This window comes from Sciurus vulgaris (genome assembly GCF_902686455.1).
Source record: "Sciurus vulgaris genome assembly, chromosome: 6".
NCBI lineage: Eukaryota > Metazoa > Chordata > Mammalia > Rodentia > Sciuridae > Sciurus > Sciurus vulgaris.
This window is the reverse complement of record NC_136466.1, coordinates 97,919,629-97,943,036: the sequence shown is the minus strand read 5'-3', so window position 1 is coordinate 97,943,036 and position 23,408 is coordinate 97,919,629. Positions and strand designations below refer to the sequence as shown.

General features: G+C 36.5%; 1 protein-coding gene across 11 annotated transcripts in view; it reads left to right on the top strand.

The window, feature by feature from the left end:
• Nucleotides 1-23,408, top strand: part of LOC306663837 (uncharacterized protein) — a 175,511-nt gene that overhangs the window by 24,807 nt on the left and 127,296 nt on the right. Inside the window, exon 3 of one of the 11 annotated variants that reach the window (XR_013764542.1) lies at nucleotides 17,128-17,185. The exons of the other annotated variants lie outside the window; for them this stretch is intronic. The gene's annotated coding sequence lies outside the window, so the exon portion shown is untranslated. The remainder of the gene's footprint in view (nucleotides 1-17,127; nucleotides 17,186-23,408) is intronic. 11 annotated transcript variants of the gene reach the window in all.

The window sequence follows — 23,408 nt, the reverse complement described above, 5'->3', positions numbered from 1 at the left end:
AGACATATCCTTCACAGAGTTTTTCCTGCCTTCTCCTCCTCCCCATCCTTTCTCTGAGTTGGTCTCCCTTGTCCTCTCTCATATAGTTGTAATCAGATGTTAGTTGGCACTGGCCAACCAAGAATTCTTCATGGGTGCCTTCATGGGTGAAACAGTTGGGTTCTTGCCAGGAATGTCCCTCTCCCTATGGTTTCTCCATATGGCTAGATTGGAATTTTTAACATCATAGTGGAATAAGTGTAGTAGGAATTTTTAGTCTTTCTAGTATTCCAAGGTGAGACATTGAAACTGCAAAACTTCTACAATGTAGCCTACAAAGTCCCAGGATATCATTCATGCTAAATTCTATGGATCAAATTCTTTTGGACTTCTAGTTCAGATTTAATGAGAGGAGAATTTAGGCTATACCTCTTGATAGTATGACCAACATGCTCATACAAACCAGAATGAAACTGATAGAAACCAGTTTTGGAGACCAACTATCATCTCTTTTATTTAACAAAGAACATAAATTGTTTTAACATTAAATTTCATTTTATAACCATTTTTAGTAATAGTGGTTCTTACACAGTGATTGCCATATTATAGCACTCCATAAATGTAAACATGTGGTGCTATAAAATTAACAACAACTTCAGAACAGGGAAAGATCCAATTTTGCATGGCCTAAGCCAGTACAATTGGAGAGATCCTCTTTTAAAACAATTTGTAACTCCAAATTTAAAAATTGGTTAAGAAAGTATGTTTATTTAGAATGTCTATTATATGTTTATTTAGAATGAGAAGATATCATGAAAAAAAAACTATAAAAATTTACAATTTATAAATCTTTTAAAAATTGACAGTTCCACAAACAACAGAACCAAGAAAAATAACATCACATTTTTATTTGCTAAGGATTTTATTGTTACTGCTAATCCTTTCAAAGAACTATTTTTGGCTTTGTCAATTTTCTGTTGTTTTCCTTTTCATGATTCTTGCTCTTAGTTTTATTATTTCCTTTTCCACTTATTTTGAGTTTGCTTTTCTTTTTCTGACTTCTTAACTTGAAAACTTAAGTCACCATTTTTATAATTTTTTTCTAATATTTGAATTTAGTATTGTAAATTTTCCCCTAAACATTCTTTAGCTGTATCCCAATAGATTTGTTATGTAGTGTCTTCTGTGTTCAGTATGAAATATTTTCTAGCTCTCTACTTCCTGGTACCATGTTCTGAGCTGCTTTACTCCTCTACAGTCTTCTGCCATAATGTTATGCCTTACTTAGGACCCAGAGCAATGGAACTGGCTGTCTATGGACTGAGACCTCTGAAATTGGTCTTGCTAGGTTGCCAAGGCTGTCCTCGATCATGTATAAGATGTTTTAAGGAAGGGACGACATGAATTTTCTGAAGAAAGAAAAAGATCTCTTCTCAATATGGCTTTGGAAAGTATTCAGGTGGAAATGAACCTCAAAAATGAACCTGAGACCTCAGGACCCAACTTAAACTCTCCTGCAGCTCACAAAAGTAATCCCAGTTTTCCCAAGTTGTTTCTTGCCTCATCATTGATACTTTTCCAACTTAAGGCAAACTTATTGTCTGTTGCTTTTATCATTCTATTTCAAAAATATTCTCAGCTTCTTGAAGAAGTATCAAAGTTATATAAAAGAACTAATCCACTGTGGGGAAAAAAGAACACTCGTACATTGTTGGTGTGACTGCAGATTAGTGAACCACTTTGGAAAGCAGTATGGAGATTCCTCAGAAAATTTGGAATAGAACCACCATTTGACCCAGCTATCCCACTCCTTGGTTTATACCCAAAGGTCTTAAAATCACCATACTGCAGCAACACAACACAATGTTAATAGCAGCTAAATTCACAATAGTGAAACTATAGAACCAACCAAAATGCCCTCCAACAGACGAATGGATAAAGAAAATGTGGTTAATATACACAATGGAATATTACTCATCCTTAAAGAAAGAATGAAATTATGGCATTTACAAGTAAGGATGGAACTGGAGAGTATCATGTTATATGAAATAAGCCAATTCCAAAAAACCAAAGGCTGAATGTTTTCTCTGATAAGTGGATATCGATCCATAGTGGGGAATGGGTAGGGAAGAATGAAGGAATTTTGGATTGTACAGAGAGGTGTGAGGGGAGGGGTGGGGTGGGTGGAGAGGGGAATGACAATAGATTGGGAGACAGACATTATTATCCTATATACATGTATGAAAAGAATTTTTTAAAAATCACTATTGAAAAAAGTTAATGAAAATTAAAAAAAAAAAAACTGAAAAAAAAAAGAACTAATCCACACAGAATTGGAGTGTTCAAGACACTATTCAAGCATGAAAGGGAAAATGTTGAGCTGTTGACTAAAGAATTAGAAGTCATTTAGTTTCCATTGCTACTTTATTTCTACTAAATCAAGTCTTGAAATAAGGAGAACTTATTTAAGAGAACTTTTTCTAAAGGAGGAGAACTTTTCTACAATGGAGGCTCATCTGGCAGTGATCAATAACAAGGAGGAGTGGGATTTCATCATCCAGAATCTGCAAATAGATGCTGTATGTTCTCTGGGGCTCTCAGATACAGAGGGTCAGAAACATTGGCAATGAGTTGACCAGATACCATATAACCCAAGTGCCACATTCTGTAAGTCAGTTCAATTGTGAGATGATGAAAATCTACTTATGAATCAAACATTCTCCATTGACATGTGGTTGAATTGGCATCCATTGTTATAGAGATAGCTAATAAGTTCCTTTTTATGTGTAAGAGATTCCATAGGATTTTAGGTAGGTGGTCAACTACTCTACTTGTGAGAAAATTTTCTACATATTTATTTGTTTATTCATTTATTTGTTCATTCATAAAATAAGCCTTTACTTAAAAATTTGAAATTGCCAAAACTATACTGGAGACCCCTTTTGTGAATACATGGAAGACACATGAACCTCTCTGCAAATTTCTTCCTGATTGTTAAGGATTTATTAACTGATATAATTGTATAATGTAGTTTCTCTACCTGTTTTCTCTTCCCCTCTTTGGCTTTATTCATGTATAGTTGGCAAATAAAATTGTATTTATTTTAGAAAAAAACATTTTCTAACTTCCATTGTGATATCTTTATTTTGCTTTTTCTCTCCTTTTCTTTCTCTTAATTATGATTTCTCTTTTGGCCCACTAAGTTAAAGTGAAATGTTAATTCAAAACTTGAATTTTTGAAAATAACTTCTTATTGATTTATAATTTATAACTTAATTTCATTATGACCAGAGAACATATTTTGCAATATGCAATTTCTTAGTCTTAAAAATTATAAGAACTTGTTTTATGACTCAGCATATCATCTTTTTTATTGAGCATATCATGTAGAATGAATATTTCAAAAGTAGAAGTCTCAAATTTGAGGGCTGGAAGTATAATCTAATGGTAGAATACTTGCTTAACGTGCCCAAAACCTTAGGTTCGAGCCTCAACACCAGGAAAAAAGTTCCAAATTTTATAAAATAAAATTACTATTAGTATTTGGACACATTGACCACCTTTTAAAAATATGCACTTGTTAATATATTTATAATCAGTATCCCAATTGTCTTATAAGCATCTCCTTATGCCATGAATTTTGTTTATTTATTTATTTGGGATTTTTTTTGGGGGGAGGTACTGGGGATTAAAGCCAGAAGTGCTTTACTATTGAGCTAATCCCCAGCCTTTTTATTTTTTTTAATTTTAAGACAGAGTCTCACTAAATTGTCCAGAGCCTCACTAAGTTGTTGAAGCTGGTCTTGAACTTGGGACCCTCCTACCTCAACATCCTAAGCCACTGGGATTTCAGGTGTGGGCCACCATGTCCAGCTAATTCTGTCTTTATATTTAAAGTGAATTTCCTTTTGACAGCACATAGTTAAGTCTTGATTTCTTATTCAGAACAAAATTGCCTTTCAGCTGGAGTGTTTAATCAGTTTATACTTAATGTAACTATTAGTCTGGTTCTATTTTAACTATCACTTTATTATTTGCCTTCTTTTTTCCCTTTTACCTTTTTATTCCTCTGTGTCTACTCACACTTTTTTGGCTAATTGAATACTAGTTCTTTAAGCTAATAAGTCTATAGGTTTTGGTCCAGTTTTCAGTTATCTAGCATAGCACCAATTGGCAAACAACAATAAACAACAAAACCAAAAGAGCAGGAAACACTGTCATTAATTTTATCAATGAATTTTTTTGTGTCTCTTCTGTATTTTATTACTTTCAGTAATATTCAAGTAGTTGTTTTGGATATTTTATCCTATTTTATTATTGTAGTCTGTGGAATAGTTTTCTCAACAGTAGGTGTTTGTATTACCAGAAATGGAACCTAAATTTTAAGGCTCATAACTGGTTACTCAGTGATAATGCCCCTTGTTGATGTCCCTCACTAATGCTCTGCACTGATGTATTTTATATGTTTAAATGACCTCTACCCTTTTATAGCTATGACTTTCTGAAATAATTTACTAGTAGATCTGTATTTTTTAACGGATCACTAGCTCTGAAACACACTATTGGTGGAACCATAAAGACAGGTTTAAAGATGGTTTTATATAAGTGTGAAGTATTTAGAATGTTGGTAAGAAAATGAATAAGCAGTATCTTAACATTCTTTTCCTATCCATGTTAAAAATGGATGAGTCAGGTGTGGTGGTACACACTGCTCTAGTAGCTGAGGCAGGAAGGTTATAAGTTCAAGGTCAACCTTAGCAATACCCTGTCTCAAAATAAAAATGAAAAGGGCTGAAGGGTAACTTAGTGCTTAGCATGTGTGAGGCCCTGTGTTCAATCCCCATTACCACCCAAATGCAACCCCCACCCCAGAAAATAGGTGGATGAGAAAACAATAGGTGAGAGAAAATAATGCTCCTTTGAAGCACCGGGGTTCTTACATTTGACCTCTGGCATTCTTGATAAGGGACAGTTTTTTATTGCTTCCTTAATAGTCTTGAGGTACCTTAACTATATAAGATCTTTTTCTTTCTTCTAAGTAGAAATATAAGATTTTATTTAACTCAGAAGCAGTGACAGTGTTCACCCACCCCATTCAATTTTCCAGTCTAATTTTTTCTTCTTACTCTTCCAGAATTCTTAAATATGAAGAGTAAATTCCAAATTTAACTGTTCAGAATAGAGTTAGACTGGGCAAAGGTATTCAACTACTTGCACAGAATCAGAGGCCAAGCAAATTCTTCAGCTCTCATTTCCTGGGGACCAAAAGTCGCTATGTTCTTGCCCCAGGGCTCACACTCAGTGTCTTCTGGGTAAAACTTCCTTTGCTCCATCTCCCAATCAGGAAGAAGTGGTTGAATTGAGTCGTGTTTCACCTGAAATATTTTGGTCCCTTATCTGAACCAGTCATTACATCTTGAGGCAGTTGTAACTAGGACTGCTATAATGATCTGACAAAAGACCTATTCTTCCAACATTACCAGTCATTAACTCTCCAAGACAAGATGTGACATGCCACAGCCCTCAGACAGTTCATCCAGAAGGAGTCTTTTCTTGACAAATACAATCCCTCCTCACCTTTGTTCATGACAATTTTATTTCTTCCACAGTGTCAAACTACCAATTTTTCCAAGTCAGCACTCCCTAGTTGGACCATGGGACTTTTTTTCACTTCAAAAATAAGTCTTACTATCTTTTCACTTGATTGTGTCTTACTTTAATCATCTTTCTCAGAATAGTAGTTTTAAATAGATATATATATTTAAAGCACTAATGCCTGATACTAATACCTATAAATGTTTTCTTTCCCATTATTTTTGCTGCAAATTTTACAATCTAAAGTATAATAACTTTTTTAATCATGTCACTACTTCAAGTTTGGTATGCTTGAAAAAAAAACTTATTCCACAGATCTATCAAAGTGGAATATTTTCTTAAATACAAATGAGAAGCAGAATACTTGGTTTCTAATTTTTAATTCTACATTTTTATGCAAGTAACTTCACCTACCTAGAAAATTATAAAATAATATATTTTGTAAAAATGGGACTATGCTTCAAAATATCTCTATTCTTTTCCCTCCAATGATTAAACGTATATAAAATTAACTAAACTGATGTCCAAACTAAGAAATTCCCTTCAAAGACTTCTTTAGTTCTCATTAGCTACAATTCAGGTGTGCAGCTGTCTTTAAGGTAGTGCCAGGTTCTGAATAGGAGTAAAATAGAACTTTCTTTTGACTTAAAATGTAACTAAGTAAATAATACAAGAGTGCACCGGCAACTAAGCTTAAGGACATAGAGGGAGATAGATGTCAGAGAACCTGAAGGCCTCCTAGTAATTTAGAAGGCAACCTGAACATTGGTCAAGGAAAGGCTTTCCCGGTGAAGTTAAGAAACTGGCTGGATAGAATTAGGGAAAATGGACTTTGCAATTGCCAGATGATATCTGAAGGTATTAGGTTATGGACTCCTGTATTGAACCTAGATTCTCACCAGATAACCTTCTCTGGAGTATAGAAGAACAAATTTCAATGAGAGAGAGTTCATTAAATGTTAACTTATACTGAAAGAGAAAGGGAAAGATAAAAAACTAAGAAAGATAGAAAGGGGTAGCAACTTTAATATCTCATTTAAGAAAGAACTCTTGTTCTTTTCTGAATATGGTCATATGGAGTCAAAAACAGGATTTATCTGCATAGTCATAGAGTTGAATGGATGAACTCAAAAGAATTAAAAAAGATCGACTCTTAAGTTTAAGTGTTTGGTGATATTTGGAAACGTGAGACTAAGAAAAAGAAAATGCCCTAGGGAAGATAGAGATTAAGAATCAATGTTCTAAGGTTGTCTTTAATTTCTTTATGTAGTGTTCTGTAGTTTCATCAATCTTTTGTTAGATTGATTTCTAAGTATTTTGTTTTATTTTCTGAGGCTATTGTGAATGGAACAGTTTTCCTAATTTCTTTTTCAGCTGTTTCATCATTGATGTAGAGGAATAAAATTGATTTATGGGTATTAATTTTATATCCTATTTTTTTGCTGAATTTATGATTTCTAGAAGTTTTCTTCTGTTTTTTTGGGTCTTCTAAATATAAAAACATGTTTTTACCATGGGGATAGTTTGAGTTCCTTTTTTCATCTTAATATCCCTTTAATTTCTTTTGTTTGCCTAATTGCTCTGGCTAGAGTTTCAAGGACTATGTTGAATAGAAATGGTGAAAGAGAGCATCCCTGTCTTGTTCCAGCTTTTAGAGGGAATGCTTTCAATTTTTCTCTGTTTAGAATAATATTTGCCTTGAATTTAATGTATATAGCTTTTACTCCATGTTCTTGGATAGGCAGAATTAATATTGTCAAAATGACTATGCTACCAAAAACACTACACAGATTTTTTTTATTATATCCCTTTGTTTTATTGTCTGAACCTATTCAAGTACAATATAATGCACCACAAAACACATTATGTTAAATATAAGAACTGTACATTACAACAATGTGTCAATCAGATTATATGGCAGACTCTAGGACAAATTGTTATAAAGGCCAATAGCCCCCTGGCTCCCTGTGAAAATACTAAACATTACATCTGCTAGCTAATAGCTGGCATTGTTATCTTTTTAAAAAAATTTTATTTTTATTCTAAACAAACACTACACAGATTTAATTCAATTTCCATTAAAATTTTAAAGAAGTTCTTTATAGAAATAGAAAATTCATTTGAAAAAATAAGATGCCCAGGATAGTCAAAGCAATCCTTAGTGAGGAAAAGGGAAGCATGAGGCATCACCATATCAGATCATAATTTATACAACAGAGCTATCATAATAAAAGAACATGGTATTGGCACCAAAACAGACATGAAGACCAATGGAACAGAATAGAAGACACAGAGACAAACCCACACAAATATAATTATCTTATATTAGATAAAGGCACCATAAACATACATCGTAGAAAAAATAGCCTCTTCACCCAAAGGACTAAAAACCAGTATATTACGATGATGCAGCCACATCAATGTTTATAGCAACTCAATTCAAGATAATAAAACTATCTTGGTTGAGACCAACCAAGATGCCCTTCAACAGATTAATGGATAAAAAAAAAATGTGGTACAAATACACGATGGAATGTTACTCAGCCTTAAAAAAGAATGAAATTATGGTATTTGCAGGTGAATGGATGGAACTGGAGAATATCATGCTAAGTTAAATAAGCAAACCCCCCAAAACCAAAGGCTGAATATTTTCTCTGAGAGCAGATGCTGATCCATCTTGGAGGGTGGTTAGGAAAGAATGAAGGAACTTTGGATTGTACAGAGGGGAATGAGGGGAGGGATAGGGCAGATGGGGATGGGAAGAACAGTATATTGAGACAGACATTATTACCCTATATATATGTATGAAAAATTTTTTACCAAATTTATCACTATCAAAAAAAAAGATAATAAAAAAAAAAAGTAAAAAAACAAAGATATCCTCTTCAACAAATGGTGCTGGGGAAACTGGTAATCCCATTTGTAGATTAGATTATTTGTTTTTTTGGTGTTAAGTTTTTTGAGTTCTTTCTATATCTTGGAGTTAGTGCTCTATCTGAGGTGTATGTGGTAAAGATTTTTTTCCCATTCTGTAGGCTCTCTCTTCAAATTATTGATTGTTTTCTTTGCTGAGCGGAAACTTTGTAGTTTGAATCCATCCCATTTATTGATTCTTAATTTTACTTCTTGGCACTTTACGAGTCCTGTTAAGGAAGTCATGTCCTAGGTTGACATGATGAAGATTTGGGCCTATTTTTTCTTCTATTAGGTGCAGGGTCTGTGTTTTAGTGCCTAAGTCTTTGATCCACTTTGAGTTGATTTTTGTGCAGGGAGAGAGATAGAGGTTTAATTTCATTTTGTTACATATAGATTACCAGTGTTCCCAGCACCATTTATTGAATAGGTTGTCTTTTCTCCAATGTATATTTTTGGCACCTTTGTCTAGTATGAGATAAACTGTATTTATGAGGCTTTGTCTCTGTGTCTTCTATTTTGAAACATTGGTCTACATGTCGATTTTGGTGCCACTACCATGCTGTTTTTGTTACTATTGCTCATAGTAGAGTTTTAAGGTCTGGTAATGTGATGCCTTCTGCTTTACTCTTCCTGCTAAGGAGTACTTCAGCTATTTTGGGTCTCTTATTTTTCCAAATGAATTTCATGATTGTGTTTTGTAGTTTCATGAAGAATGTCATTGGGATTTTAATAGGAATTGCATTAAATTTGTGTAACACTTTTGATAGTATGGCCCATTTGACAATATTAATTGTACCTATCCAAGAACATGGAAGATCTTTCTGTCTTCTAAGGTCTTCTTCAATTTCTTTCTTTAGTGTTCTGTAGTTTTCACTGTAGAGGTCTTTCACCTCTTTTGTTAGGTTGATTCCCAAGTATTTTATTTTTGTCGAGGCTATGAATGGGATAATTTTCCTAACTTTTCTTGCAGTAGATTCATCACTTATGCATTTGATTTATGGGTATTGATTTTATATCCTGCTACTTTGCTGAGTTTATGAGTTCTAGAAGTTTTCTGGTGGAATTTTTGGATCTTCTAAATATAGAATCACGTCATCCACAAATAGTGATAGTTTGAGTTCTTCTTTTCCTATCCGTATCCCTTTAATTTCTTTCATCTGTCTGATTGCTCTGGCTAGTGTTTCAAGGACAGTGTTGAATAGAAGTGATGAAAGAGGGCATCCCTGTCTTGTTCCAGTTTTTAGGGGGAACGCTTTCAATTTTTCTCCATTTAGAATGATGTCAGCCATGGGCTTAGCATAGATAGCTTTTACAATGTTTAGGTATGTTCCTACTATCCCTAGTTTTTCTAGTGCTTTGAACGTGAAGGGGTGCTATATTTTGTCAAATGCTTTCTCTGCATCTATTGAGATAATCATATGATTCTTGTCTTTAAGTTTATTGGTGTGATGTATTCATTTATTCATTTTAATATGTTGAACCAAACTTGCATTCCAGGGATGAACCCCACTTGATCATGGTGCACTATCTTTTAATATATTTTTATATGTGACTTGCCATAATTTTATTGAGAATTTTTGTGTCTATGTTCATGAGGGGTATTGGTCTGAAGTTTTCTTTCCTTGATGTATCTTTGTCTGCTTTTGGTATAATGGTGATATTAGTCTCATAGAATGAGTTTGGAAGGGTTCCCTCCTTTTCTATATCACAAAATAATTTGAGGAGAATTGGTATTATTTCTTCTTGGAAGAACTTGACTGAGAATCCATCTGGTCTTGGGCTTTTCTTGGTTGGTAGGCATTTGATGGTGTCTTCTATTTCATTGCTTTAAATTGATCTGCTTAAATTGTGTATGTCCTCCTCTCTCAGTTTGGGTAGATCATATGTCTAGAAATTTGTCAATGTTTTCAAGTTTTTCTATTTCATTTGAATATAAGTTTTCAAAATAGTTTCTAATTTTCTTCTGTATTTCAGTAGTATCCATCGTACTATTTCCTTTTTCATCACAAATTTTAGTAATTTGAGTTTTCTCTCTCTCTGTTAGTGTGGCTGAGAGTTTATTGATTTTATTTTTTCAAAGAATCAACTTTCTATTTTGTCAATATGTTGAATTTTTTCTTTTGTTTTAATATCATTGATTTTGGCTTTGATTTTAATTATTTCCTATATTCTGCTGCTTTTGGTGTTGATTTTTCTTCTTTTTCTAGGGCTTTTAGGTGTAATATTAGGTCATCTACTTGTTGACATTTTATTCTTTTAATATATTAGCTCAATGCAATGAAATTTCCTCTTAGCATTGCCTTCATAGCATCCCAGAGATTTTAATATGTTGTAATAGTGTTCTTATTTACTTCTAAGAATTTTTTATCTCCTCCCTAATGTCTTCTGTTATCCATCATCATTCATTAGCATATTTAGTCTCCAGATGTTGGAGTAGTTTCTATTTTTTACTTTTTGGTTGATTTCTAGCTTCATTCCATTATGATGTGATAGAATGCAAGGGAGTATTTCTATTTTTTTGTGTTTGCTGAGAGTTGCTTTGTGGCATGACATATGGTCTATTTTAGAGAAGGATCCATGTGCTTCCAAGAAGAAAATGTATTCACTCGATGACGGATGAAATATTCTACATATGTCCATTAAATCTAAATCATTGATTGTATCATTTAATTCTACAGTTTCTTTGTTTTTGTTTGGAAGAGCTATCCAATGGTGAGAGAGGTGTATTAAAGTCACCCAGTAGTATTGTTTTGTGGTCTATGTGATTCTCAAAATTGGGAAGTGTTTGTTTGATGTACATAGATGCTCACTGTTTGGGGCATATATATGTATGATTGCTAAGTCTTATTGGCATATGATTCCCTTAAGCAGGATGAAATGTCCTTCTTTATCCCTTTTGACTAAGTTTGGTTTGAAGTCCACTTTATCTGATATAAGGATGGAAACCCTGCTTGTTTACACAGTCCATTTGAGTGATATGTTTTTGCCCAACCTTTCACATTTAGTCTGTGGATGTCTTTTCCTAGGTGAGTCTCTTGAAAACAATATATTGTTGGGTCTTTCTTTTTTTAAAATTCAGTCTGCCAGTCTATGTCTTTTGATTGATGAGTTTAGGCCATCAGCATTCAGGGTTATAATTGAGATATGATTTGTATTCCCAGTTATTTTTTTTTTTTATTTTTGGTTTTTAACTTGACTTAGTTTCTCCTTTAATTGACCTTTCCTTTTAGTGTAAGTCCTCCCTTTGCTGGTTTTCATTTTTTTTTTCATTTCTTTCTCTTGGAATATTTTACTGAGAATGTTCTCTAGTGAAGGCTTTCTAGTTGTGAATTCTTTTAACTTTTGTTTATCATGGAAGCTTTTTGTTTCATCTTCAAATCTGAAGCATAATTTTGCTGGATATAAAATTCTAAGTTGACATCCATTTTGTTTCAGAGCTTGATATATGTTATTCTAGGACCTCCTGGCATTGAGGTTCTAGGTTGAGCTAGGTTCAGATCAGCTGAGATCTGAATTGGTTTCCCCCATATGTACTTTTTTTTCTCTTATAGCCTTTAAAATTTTTATCCTTATTGTGTATGTTAGTCATTCTCATTATAATGTGTCTTGGTGTGGATCTGCTGTAATTTTGTAAATTGGGGTCCTATAAGCCTCTTGTAGTTGATTTTCCATTTCATTCTTTAGGTTTGGGAAGTTTTCTGATATTATGTCATTGAAAAGATTGTACATTCCTTTGGTTTGTATCTCCCTGCCTTCATCTATTCCAATAAATCTTAAATTTGGTCTTTTCATATTATCCCATATTTCTTGGAATTTCATTCATGTTTTCTTATCATCTTCTCTGTGCAGTCAACTTTATTTTCAAGAGTATATATTTTGTTTTCATTGTTTGAGGTTCTGTCTTCCAAGTGATCTAGTCTGTTGGTGATACTTTCCATTGAATTTTTTGCGGAAAGCTGCTGCTGCTTGCCGATGGGCTGCTTCAAGTGGCTCGCGCTGCTCTTACGAAAGCCCGGCGGCTCCAAGTGGCTCCACTTATGGAAAGCCACTTGCGGAAAACCGCTTCTCGTGCTTTTGGCCCGACGAGCGGGACAGAAGACACGTACTCTTTAGAAGTTCATGAAGCAGCTTCCCCTTTATTCCAATAACACCCTCAATATATAAGCAGTCTCATGCATAAGCAATTATAACCAGATATGTCCATCCAATCCTGTTACAGGTCAAGCAGTCACTCGCTCAAGCATACATACAAAGTATATCTATCCACGTGCTAAGCAGCTGAACTGATTATAATACAGCCAATTGTAAACACGTTCTGCCTTTCTCCATGCATATTCAGAATGCCGTTTGCTCTCTGCCAGTCGCCATCTTTGGATGCACATGGCGTAACCCTGGGCCCCGGGTTCTGCCTGCCACAATTTTTAATTCAGTTTATTGTTTCCTTCACTTCAAGGATTTCTGTTTGATTCCTTTTTATAATCTCTACCTCTTACTGAAGTGATCTTTCACTTCTTTTATATTCTCTCCAATACCATCCTTTATTTTAAAGATTGATCTAACTATGTATTTTCTAAACTCCATCTCTGACATTTCTTCTTATGTGTTGTCTATAGATTCTATTGTTGGAACATCTTGGTTTGTTTGAGGCACTTTGTTCCCTTGTTTTTCATGTTGTTTGTGTGTCTTCTCATCTAGCACTATGGATTCTACCCTGCAGTCTTTTAGTGTCCCTGAAGTGTTCCAATACCTCATTTTTAAGGGGGAGACCAATATTAACAGCACCAATGCAAACAATATACCTAACCTTAAATCAAATGGCTCTTATTAAGTCATTTACAGTTTTGTCACAATAGACAGAAATGAAGTGTTCAATTATTGCCTACAGTATAAATAATGTTTGCTAAAAGTGTTTACCATTTCAAATGATGGACAATGAAGGGACAGAAGTAGAGTAAGATGTGATGTTTATGAAGGGGAGAGAGAGAAGTTAGAGGTAAAAATTTATAGTACAAGCAAGGGAGGAATTAATAGAGGTAACTGTTAGTATGAGAGAAGTGAGAAAAAGAATCTAGGGAGACAAGTAGGTGTGAGAAAAAAATATGTACAAATTTTTTTAAAGTAAAAATATAGGAATACACAACAGAACTGTCATATACTATTTCGGCATCCCCTTCCTCAATAAATTGATGCAAGAAAAAAATATTTGGATTCAAAGGTGGTAGGGGTGTGAGACAGAGCATGAAAAAAGAAAAAAAAAAAAGGGAGGAAAGTCTCAATGGAAAATTGAATGATTGCTTCCATTGGCTTTTAAAAATTTTCTCAGCTTCCTTTCTCTACTGATAGATGGGATTGTCTGAAGTTTGATGTTAGCTCGAGTCCAGTGGGTGCTGGACTGGTTGGGTGGGTGAGTTGATAGCAAGATGCCCTCACACCCTCTTACAGTCTTCTCACCTGTTGTAGGCCCCTTCTGTCCCTGCACACTTCAGGACTCACTGAGCTGGAGTGAACCCAGTTTTCTTCAGTTTCTTCAACCTGTGCTCTCAGTGGGGAACTGCCCTTAGTCTCCAGCTTTCCACCAGGCTTGCCAGAAGCAGACTGGCCCACACAAACCCAGCTTCTATTTGATGGACCTGGGTTTCAGCTTCCCCAGACTCTGTCTTGCTGCAGTCCCAAGTTTTCAATGTCCTTTCAACTTGCTGAAAGACTGGCAAGGATGCAAAGGAGAAATCCTGTAAAGAGTCAGCCAGATGGCAGCCACTACCCACACTGAGCAGAAAGACCTCAGGTACAACCAGACTTGCAGGTACCTCAGTATATCTCCAGAACCAGGCCTGAGTTCCCAGACTGAGGTGGCTATGCCCCAAGATGGCGGCAGCTATGGAGGCAAACCTGCAGGTCCTTGGAGTTGTCCCAAAATGGTGGCAGCCACATGTAACCAAACCTGCAGGTACTGTGATAATGGCCTTCCAGGCAACAGCGGGTAGCAGGCAATTCATTGGCAGTTTGCAGGCAGTGTGCAGGCTAACAGTGGACGATCGGCAGGTGGACGTTGGGTAGTGGGCAATGGGTAGGTGAAAGGCCAGTGATGGGCAGGCAAGAGGCAGGCAAACTGGCAAATGGTGGCTGATAGGTGGCAGTCAGTGAGCAATCCACACTTAAAAAGCAGGCGATATGCTAGCAGATGGCAGGTGATTGAGGTGGGTAAACAGCAAGGAATCTGTGGGCAGCAATGACTGCCTCACAAAGAAACAGTATTTCCTCTGCTTGAATCCTGAGCTATAGAGCAACAAGGAAGACAGTCTTCCTCTAGTCTGCCATCTTGGATCTACCCAAAACATGTCCATTTTAAAAATAAGTTGCAGTGACAGAGCAGCTAGGGCAATATTCAAAGTATAAAGTAGATCACTGTTACAAATGGATGGATCTGGAGACTGTTATGCTAACGAAATAAGCCAGTCCCAAAACAGGAAAGGTACAGTATTCTTTCTGATATGCAGATGCTAACACACAACAAGTGGGGATTAGAAAAATGGAAATGAAGAGAAAGGATAGGGGTTGGGAATAGGAAAGACAGTAGGACGAATCGGACATAAGTTTCATATGGTGCTTGGAGAATTGGAAATCCATATGCAACAGAATGAAACTAAACCCATATCTCTCACCATGCATGAAACTAAACTCAGAATGGATTAAGGACCTCGGAATCAGACCAGAGACCCTGCAAATTATAGAAGAAAAAGTAGGTCCAGATCTTCAACATGTCGGCTTAGGACCAGACTTCCTCAACAGGACTCCCATAGCACAAGAAATAAAAGCAAGAATCAATAACTGGGGTAGATTCAAATTAAAATCTTTCTCTCAGCAAAGGAAACTATCAGCAATGTGAAGAAAGAGCCTACAGAGTGGGAGAAAATCTTTGCCAATCATACTTCAGATAGAGCACTGATCTCCAGAATCTATAAAGAACTCAAAAAACTCTACACCAAGAATGCAAATAATCCAATCGACAAATGGACTAAGGAAATGAATAGACACTTCACAGAAGAAGATCTACAAGCAATCAACAAACATATGGAAAAATGTTCAACATCTCTAGTAATAAGAGAAATGCAAATCAAAACCACCCTAAGATTCCATCTCACCCCAATTAGAATGGCGATTATCAAGAATACAAGCAACAACAGGTGTTGGCGAGGATGTGGGGAAAAAGGTACACTCATACATTGCTGGTGGGGCTGCAAATTAGTGCAGCCTCTCTGGAAAGCAGTGTGGAGATTCCTTAGAAAACTTGGAATGGAACCACCATTTGACCCAGCTATCCCCACTCCTTGGCCTATACCCAAAGGACTTAAAATCAGCATACTACAGAGATACAGCCACATCAATGTTCATAGCTGCTCAATTCACAATAGCCAGATTGTGGAACCAACCTAGATGTCCTTCAATTGATGAATGGATAAAGAAACTGTGGTATATATATACAATGGAATATTACTCAGCCATAAAGAATGATAAAATTATGGCATTTGCAGGCAAATGGATGAAATTGGAGAATATCATGGTAAGTGAGATAAGCTAATCTCAAAAAACCAAAGGTCGAATGATATTGCTAATAAGTGGATGAGGACACATAATGGGGGGAGGGAGGGGTTAGTGTTAGGTTTAGGGTTAGGGTTAAGGAGGGTGGCAAGAATGGAGGAAGGAAGGACTGTATAGAGGGAAAAGAGGGGTGGGAGGGGTGGGGGGAAGGGAAAAAATAACAGAATGAATCAAACAACATTATCCTATGTAAATCTATGATTACACAAATGGTATGCCTTTACGCCATGTACAAACAGAAAAACAACATGTATCCCATTTGTTTACAATTTAAAAAAAACCCTAAAAATTAAAAAAGAAAAAATCCACCACACCATTTATGGTAACAATAAAATCCCTCAAATGTAAAAAAAAAAAAAAAAGTTTCATATGTTTATATATGAACTGCCAGTGAAACGCCACATCATGTACAACCACAAGAATGGAATCCTAATTAGAATGAGTTATACTCCATCTATGAATAATGTCAAAATACACCCTAATGTCATGTATATCTAAAAAGAACAAATGTAAAAAGGAATCAATGGATATAGGTGAGTAAATTCACTAAATAGCATTTAAAATTAATTACTGGCCTCTTTCAGCTGTTCACTTTTATATTTTGGTTACGTATCTTGAGTTTCCTTTCCTTCTTTCTTTCTTTCTTTTTAATTTTTGACATCAGGGATTGAACCCAGGGACACTCAACCCTGAACTATATCCCCAGCCCTTTATTAATTTTTTTTTTTTTGAGACAGGGTCTCACTAAGTTACTTAAGGCCTTGCTAAGTTGCTGAGTCTGACCTTGGACTTGTGATCCTCCTGCCTCAGCCTCCTGAGTTGCTGGGATTACTGGTGTGTGCCACCACACCCAGTTGTATTTCCCATTTCTTAAAAGTGTTTTTAGATGTGCTCTATTTCCCCAATAGGTATAACTTCAAAAAATATACTGGATTATGAACTAGAATGACTATTTATGACCATGTAACTTTTTTATACAGCAGTATGTAATTGTTTACTAACTATCCTATGTTCTCTCATTTTTTGTCTCTTTCTTAGATTTTCAATGCCTCTAGAACTGGATAGACCTTTAACACTTAAGGTCTAAACTCTGAAGGTTGGTAAAGCTGGGTGTGATTCCTAGCCTCTCTTATCTTGGTAGCCTTAAACAAATTGTTACCTACTCTTAGCATCAGTTTCAGTAGGAATAGTAAGAATATCTTTTTCACAATTATACTGAGGAATAGAGAAGGCAAAGTGAACAAAGTACTGTAACATAAATAAAATGTTTCCTCTTTATCATAAATAACACAGCATTTAAGTTTGTTGATGTTGAAATTGGACATGTCTATTGTATTTTCTTCTCTCATATACTTTTAACTCTGTTGTGAAAGGTTTATTGTGTAGTATGTATTTTATTTGTGTGTCCTCACATCATGTGAAAAATCAGGGCTAATTTACCAAATTTTAAAGTTATGTTTGGTATGATCTAACTGAAACCAAACATTCCAATGCAATGATCCCTCAGGGTAACTGAAACTAAGGCATGATAATGGTGTCCATATGTACTTACTTAGGACAGTGTGCCATAGGCAACCAAGAAGAAATGGAAAAGAATAAATAAGCAATAGATTTTAAGGGTAGGAGATTACAAACGACAATTGATTTGCAATTAGCTGCTTCCCACTCGAGCAGTTCTAGATACATACTCCAGTGAAAGCAACAGCAAAAAATTATTTCTTTTCATGACAATGCATTATTATTATGAGGACATGCATATGAGAAAGAAAAGTTACTATGTTAAAATGAAGAAAGCATTTCCATAACCTCAAATAATTGTAAATACAAAGACAAGGAGAAATTGACTGGATTGCAGTTTGTAAGGAAACTATTGGACACGGCCACTGAGCTTCCTCACCATTCTGTGTTTTCAGAAACTTTGCAACCTTCTCCTCTGTTCCATCTCTGAACTTGGATAAGCAATGTAAAGGCAATGTGTATGTTTAAGTTGAACTGTTATTAGTATAGTCAATTCATATAATAAACTGGATAGAGTCATTCTAGGAAAAAGGAAAATATATATTGTAATTGAAGACATAGATCATTCATCCAATCTATAATAGCATTTCTAAAGAATATATATGTGCCAGGAACAGTGGTGCTCACCTGTAATTCCAGTGACTTAGGGGGCTGAAGCAGGAGGATTGCAAATTTGAAGTTAGCCTGGGTAGTTTAGTGAGACCCTGTCTCAAAATTAAAACTAATAATAATAATAAAAAGGGCTGATCATTTAATTCAGTGATAGAGTGTCCCTGGGTTTAATGCCTAATAGTGCCCTCCCCCAAAAGAATATATATGCATTTATATATAATATCAATATAATATGCATTAATTTGGTAACCAATCACCAGAAAGTATTTAAGGAAAATTATATGGAACACTTATCAAAATCTGTCATGTGTCACATTTCTATTTAGTGCATCTAAATGCCCTAATGATTACTGAATGGAAGTAAGCCAATAAGCTCCAAGCTATCTCTAGAAAATTGATCATAAGACTATAATAGAAAACTTCCAGGAATAGAAGTAAACAGAAAACAATCAAGTTTATTTGTATAGTTAAAGGTAATGTTAAATTAAAATGTACAACAGGGGCAATCCAAGATGGCAGACTAGAGGGTGACTGAATCTCCTGTCGCTCCAGAACCCAGGATTCAAGAAGGGGAGGCACTGAGAGACATGGACTAAAATAGAGCCACGGGATGAGTCTCCCCCACCAGGCGAAGCTCGGCCTGGGTGGCAGGCCCGGACAGGGGCGGCTTCTCAGAGCAGGGCAGTGAAGCCAGAATTAAGGACAGGTAGTTAGTGTAGAAGTAGGGAATTGGGTCAAATCAAGGAAATGAAGCCATGAAGCCATCTGCCTCTGGAAGTTGGAGATTGTTCCTGGAAGAATGGAATGTCAGGGATCTCCAGAGCCCATTGATTACCAAATTTACCTGCCTTTATCAAGGACTGCAAGCATGGAGCTGCTAATTAATGCCCCCTGGGCCCTTACCTGCCTGAATCACCTTGGCCCTCCCCCCGTCCATGGCTTCTCACTTAATGCAAAACCAGGCCTACTCATGAAGGCAGGAAGGGAGAGATAAGGGGGGAGAGAACTGCAGAACAAAAGAGACTTTAACCTATAAAATATGTAGGGTGCATTCACTTTTTGGGACTTTAGAACATCAGCCATTGCCCCCTTATTCCTCCCGGGAAAAGTCTGTATTATTACCTTTAAATAAAACCTGCATAAAATGCTTGCCTTGGCGTGCTTCTCTAGTGTTCAATATTTAACATTAGAAGAAGCAGAACTCATCACCGGTAAACGGCGGTATCAGCAAGGCAGCTAGAGTCTTCTCCAGGTATTCCTGCTCCCTCCGGCAGCGGGCTCCTTCCACAGCCAGCTTCTTGGAGCCGGCCGCCCAGTGAGAGCCTTTATGCACAGAGCCAGCTCCAAATCCCAGAGCCAGCAGTGAGCTCCGGTCTGCAGGCAGCCTCTGGGAACAAGGCAGGGCAGCCAGAGACTTCTCCAAGCAGCCCTGCTCCCTCCGTCGGCAGGCTCCTTCCATGGGGTGATCCAAGATGGTGGACTAGAGGGTGACTGCATCTCCTGTCAATCCAGAACCCAGGATTCAAGAAGGGGAGACATTGAGAGACTCAGACTAACATAGAGCCACGGGTGATTCTCCCCGACTGGGTGAAGCTCAGCCCGGGTGGCAGGCCCGGATAGGGGCAGCTTCTAAGAGCAGGGCAAGGCAGCTAGAGTCTTCCCCAGGCAGCCCTGCTCCCTCCAGCGGTGGGCTCCTTCCACATGGCCAGCTTCTCGGAGCAGGCCGCCCAGTGAGAGTCTCTCCGCACAAAGCCAGCTCCAAGCCCCGGACCCAGCAGCGGGCCCAGGCCCGTAGGTGGCTTCAGGGACCAGGGCAGGGCAGCCAGGGACTTCCCCAAGCAGCCCTGCTCCCTCTGGCAGCAAGCTCCTTCCATGGCCAGCTTCTCGGAGCAGGCCACCCAGTGAGAGCCTTTCTGCATAGAGCCAGCTCCAAGCCCTGGAACCAGTAGCAGGCTAGGGGCAGCTTTCTTTGGAAGCACTGCATTATCAAGTTCCTCCAAGACTTCACGCTACTGAAGGCTAGGAGGTGATATACTGGAAATCTACAGGAACACTATAAGCCAGTAGAGGAAATCTGCAATATCTCAGAGTCCCAGTGATATCTGACCAATATGAGAAAACAAGGGAAGAAAATGTCCCAAACAAACCTAGATACTATATCAATAAAACCCAATGACAGCACACCAGAAGAAATGTCAGAAAGGGAGTTCAGAATGTACATAATTAAAACAATCAGGGAAGCAAACGAGGAGAGTAAAAGAGCAAATGCAGGCATTGAAGGAGGAGATGAAAGCAAATGCAGGCATTAAATGATCATACCAATCAACAGTTAAAAGAGAAATATGGGAAGCAAGAGATCATTTCAATAAAGAGTTAGAGATACTGAAAAACAAACAAATAGAAATCATTGAAATGAAGGAAACAATAAACCAAGTTAAAAACTCCATAGAAAGCATAACCAATAGGATAGAACACCTGGAAGACAGAACTTCAGACATTGAAGACAAAATATTTAATCTTGAAAACAAAGTTGACCAAACAGAGAAGATGGTAAGAAATCATGAAAGAATCTACAAGAATTATGGGATATCATGAAAAGGCCAAATTTAAGAATTATTGGGACTGAGGAAGGCTTAGAGAAACAAACCAAAGGAATGAACAATCTATTCAATGAAATAATATCAGAAAATTTCCCAAATCTGAAGAATGAAATGGAAAACGAGGTACAAGAGGCTTATAGGACTCCAAATATACAAAATTACAACAGACCCACACCAAGGCACATTATAATGAAAATACCTAACATACAAAATAAAGACAGAATTTTAAAGGCCACAAGAGAAAAGAATCAAATTACATTCAGAGGGAAACCAATAAGAATATCAGCAGATTTTTCAATACAGACCCTAAAAGCTAGAAGGACCTGGAACAACATTTACCAAGCCCTGAAAGAAAACGGATGCCAACCAAGAATCTTATACCCACCAAAACTTATTTTCAGATTGGACGATGAAATAAGATCCTTCCATGATAAACAAAAGCTAATGGAATTTACAAAAAGAAAGCCTGCATTACAGAACATTCTCAACAAAATATTCCATGAGGAAGAGATGAAAAACAATGATGCAAATCAGCAACGGGAGGAACTAGCCTAAAGGAATAGCCAAATAAAGGAGAAACCAAATCATGTCAAAAAACAAAAATGAGTCAAATGAGTGGGAATACAAATCATATCACAATAATAACCCTGAGTGTTAATGGCCTAAACTCATCAATCAAAAGACATAGACTGGCAGATTGGATTAAAAAGAAAAATCCAACAATATGCTGCCTGCAAGAGACTCATCTCATAGAAAGAGATACCCATAGACTAAAGGTGAAAGAATGGGAAAAATATACCATGCACACGGACACAGCAAAAAAGCTGGAGTATCCATCCTCATTTCAGATAATGTGGACTTAAAGCCAAAACTAGTCAGAAGGGATAAAGAAGGACATTACATACTGCTTAAGGGAAGCATAAATCAGCAAGACATAACAATCACAAATACCTATGCCCCGAACATTGGCTCATCCATGCACGTCAAACAAATCCTTCTCAATTCCAGAAATCAATTAGACCACAACACAATAATACTAGGCGATTTTAACACACCTCTCTCACCACTGGATAGATCCTCCAAACAAAAATTGAATAAAGAAACCATAGATCTCAACAACACGATCAACAATTTAGACTTAACGGACTTATATAGAATATACCATCCAACAAAGAACGAATACACTTTCTTCTCAGCAGCACGTGGATCCTTCTCTAAAATAGACCATATTTTATGCCACAAAGCTACTGTTAGCAAATACAAGAAGACAGAGATACTACCTTGTATTCTATCAGATCATAATGGATTGAAATTAGACATGACAGAATAAAAAACAGAAACTTCTCCAATACCTGGAGATTAAATAATACGCTATTATATGATGACTGGATAACAGAAGACATCAGGAGGGAAATAAAAAAATTCTTAGAAGTAAATGAAAACAAAAATACATCACATCAAAATCTCTGGGACACTATGAAAGCAGTACTTAGAGGAAGATTTATTTCATGGGGTGCATTCAACAAAAGAAGTAGAAATCAACAAATAAACAACTTAACACTACAGCTAAAAGCCCTAGAAAAAGAAGAGCAGACCAACACCAAAAGTAGTAGAAGACAGGAAGTAGTTAAAATCAGGGCCGAAATCAACGAAATTAAAAAGAAGAAACAATCGGAAAAATTAACAAAATAAAGAGTTGGTTCTCTGAAAAAATAAACAAAATTGATAAACCCTTAGCCACACTAACAAAGAGAAAGAGAAAACTCAAATTACTAAAATTCGGAATGAAGAAGGAAATATCACAACAGACACGAGTGTAATACAAAACATAACTACAAGCTATTTTGAAAATCTATACTCCAACAAAACAGAAAACCTCGAAGACATCAACAAGTTTCTAGCGACATATGAATTACCTAAACTGAATGAGGAGGATATACACAACTTAAGTAAATCAATTTCAAGCAATGAAATAGAAGAAGTCATCAAAAGCCTACCAACAAAGAAAAGTCCGGGACCAGATGGGTTCTCAGCCGAGTTCTACAAAACCTTTAAAGAAGAGCTCATTCCAATACTCCTCAAAGTATTCCATGAAATAGAAGAGGAGGGAACCCTCCCAAACTCATTCTATGAAGCCAATATCACCCTGATACCTAAACCAGACAGAGACACATCGAGGAAAGAAAATTTAAGACCAATATCCTTAATGAACATCGACGCAAAAATTCTCAACAAAATTTTAGCAAATCGCATACAAAAATATAAAAAGATAGTGCCCCATGATCAAGTGGGTTTTATCCCAGGGATGCAAGGTTGGTTCAACATCCAGAAATCAATAAATGTCATTCACCATATCAACAGACTTAAAGTTAAGAATCACATGATTATTTCAATAGATGCAGAAAAAGCACTCGATAAAATACAGCATCCTTCATGCTCAAAACATTAGAAAAAGTTGGGGTAGTGGGAACATTCCTTAACATTTTAAAGTCCATCTACGGTAAGCCCATGGCCAATATCATTCTAAATGTTGAAAAACTGAAAGCATTCCCCCTAAAAACTGGAACAAGGCAGGGATGCCCTCTTTCA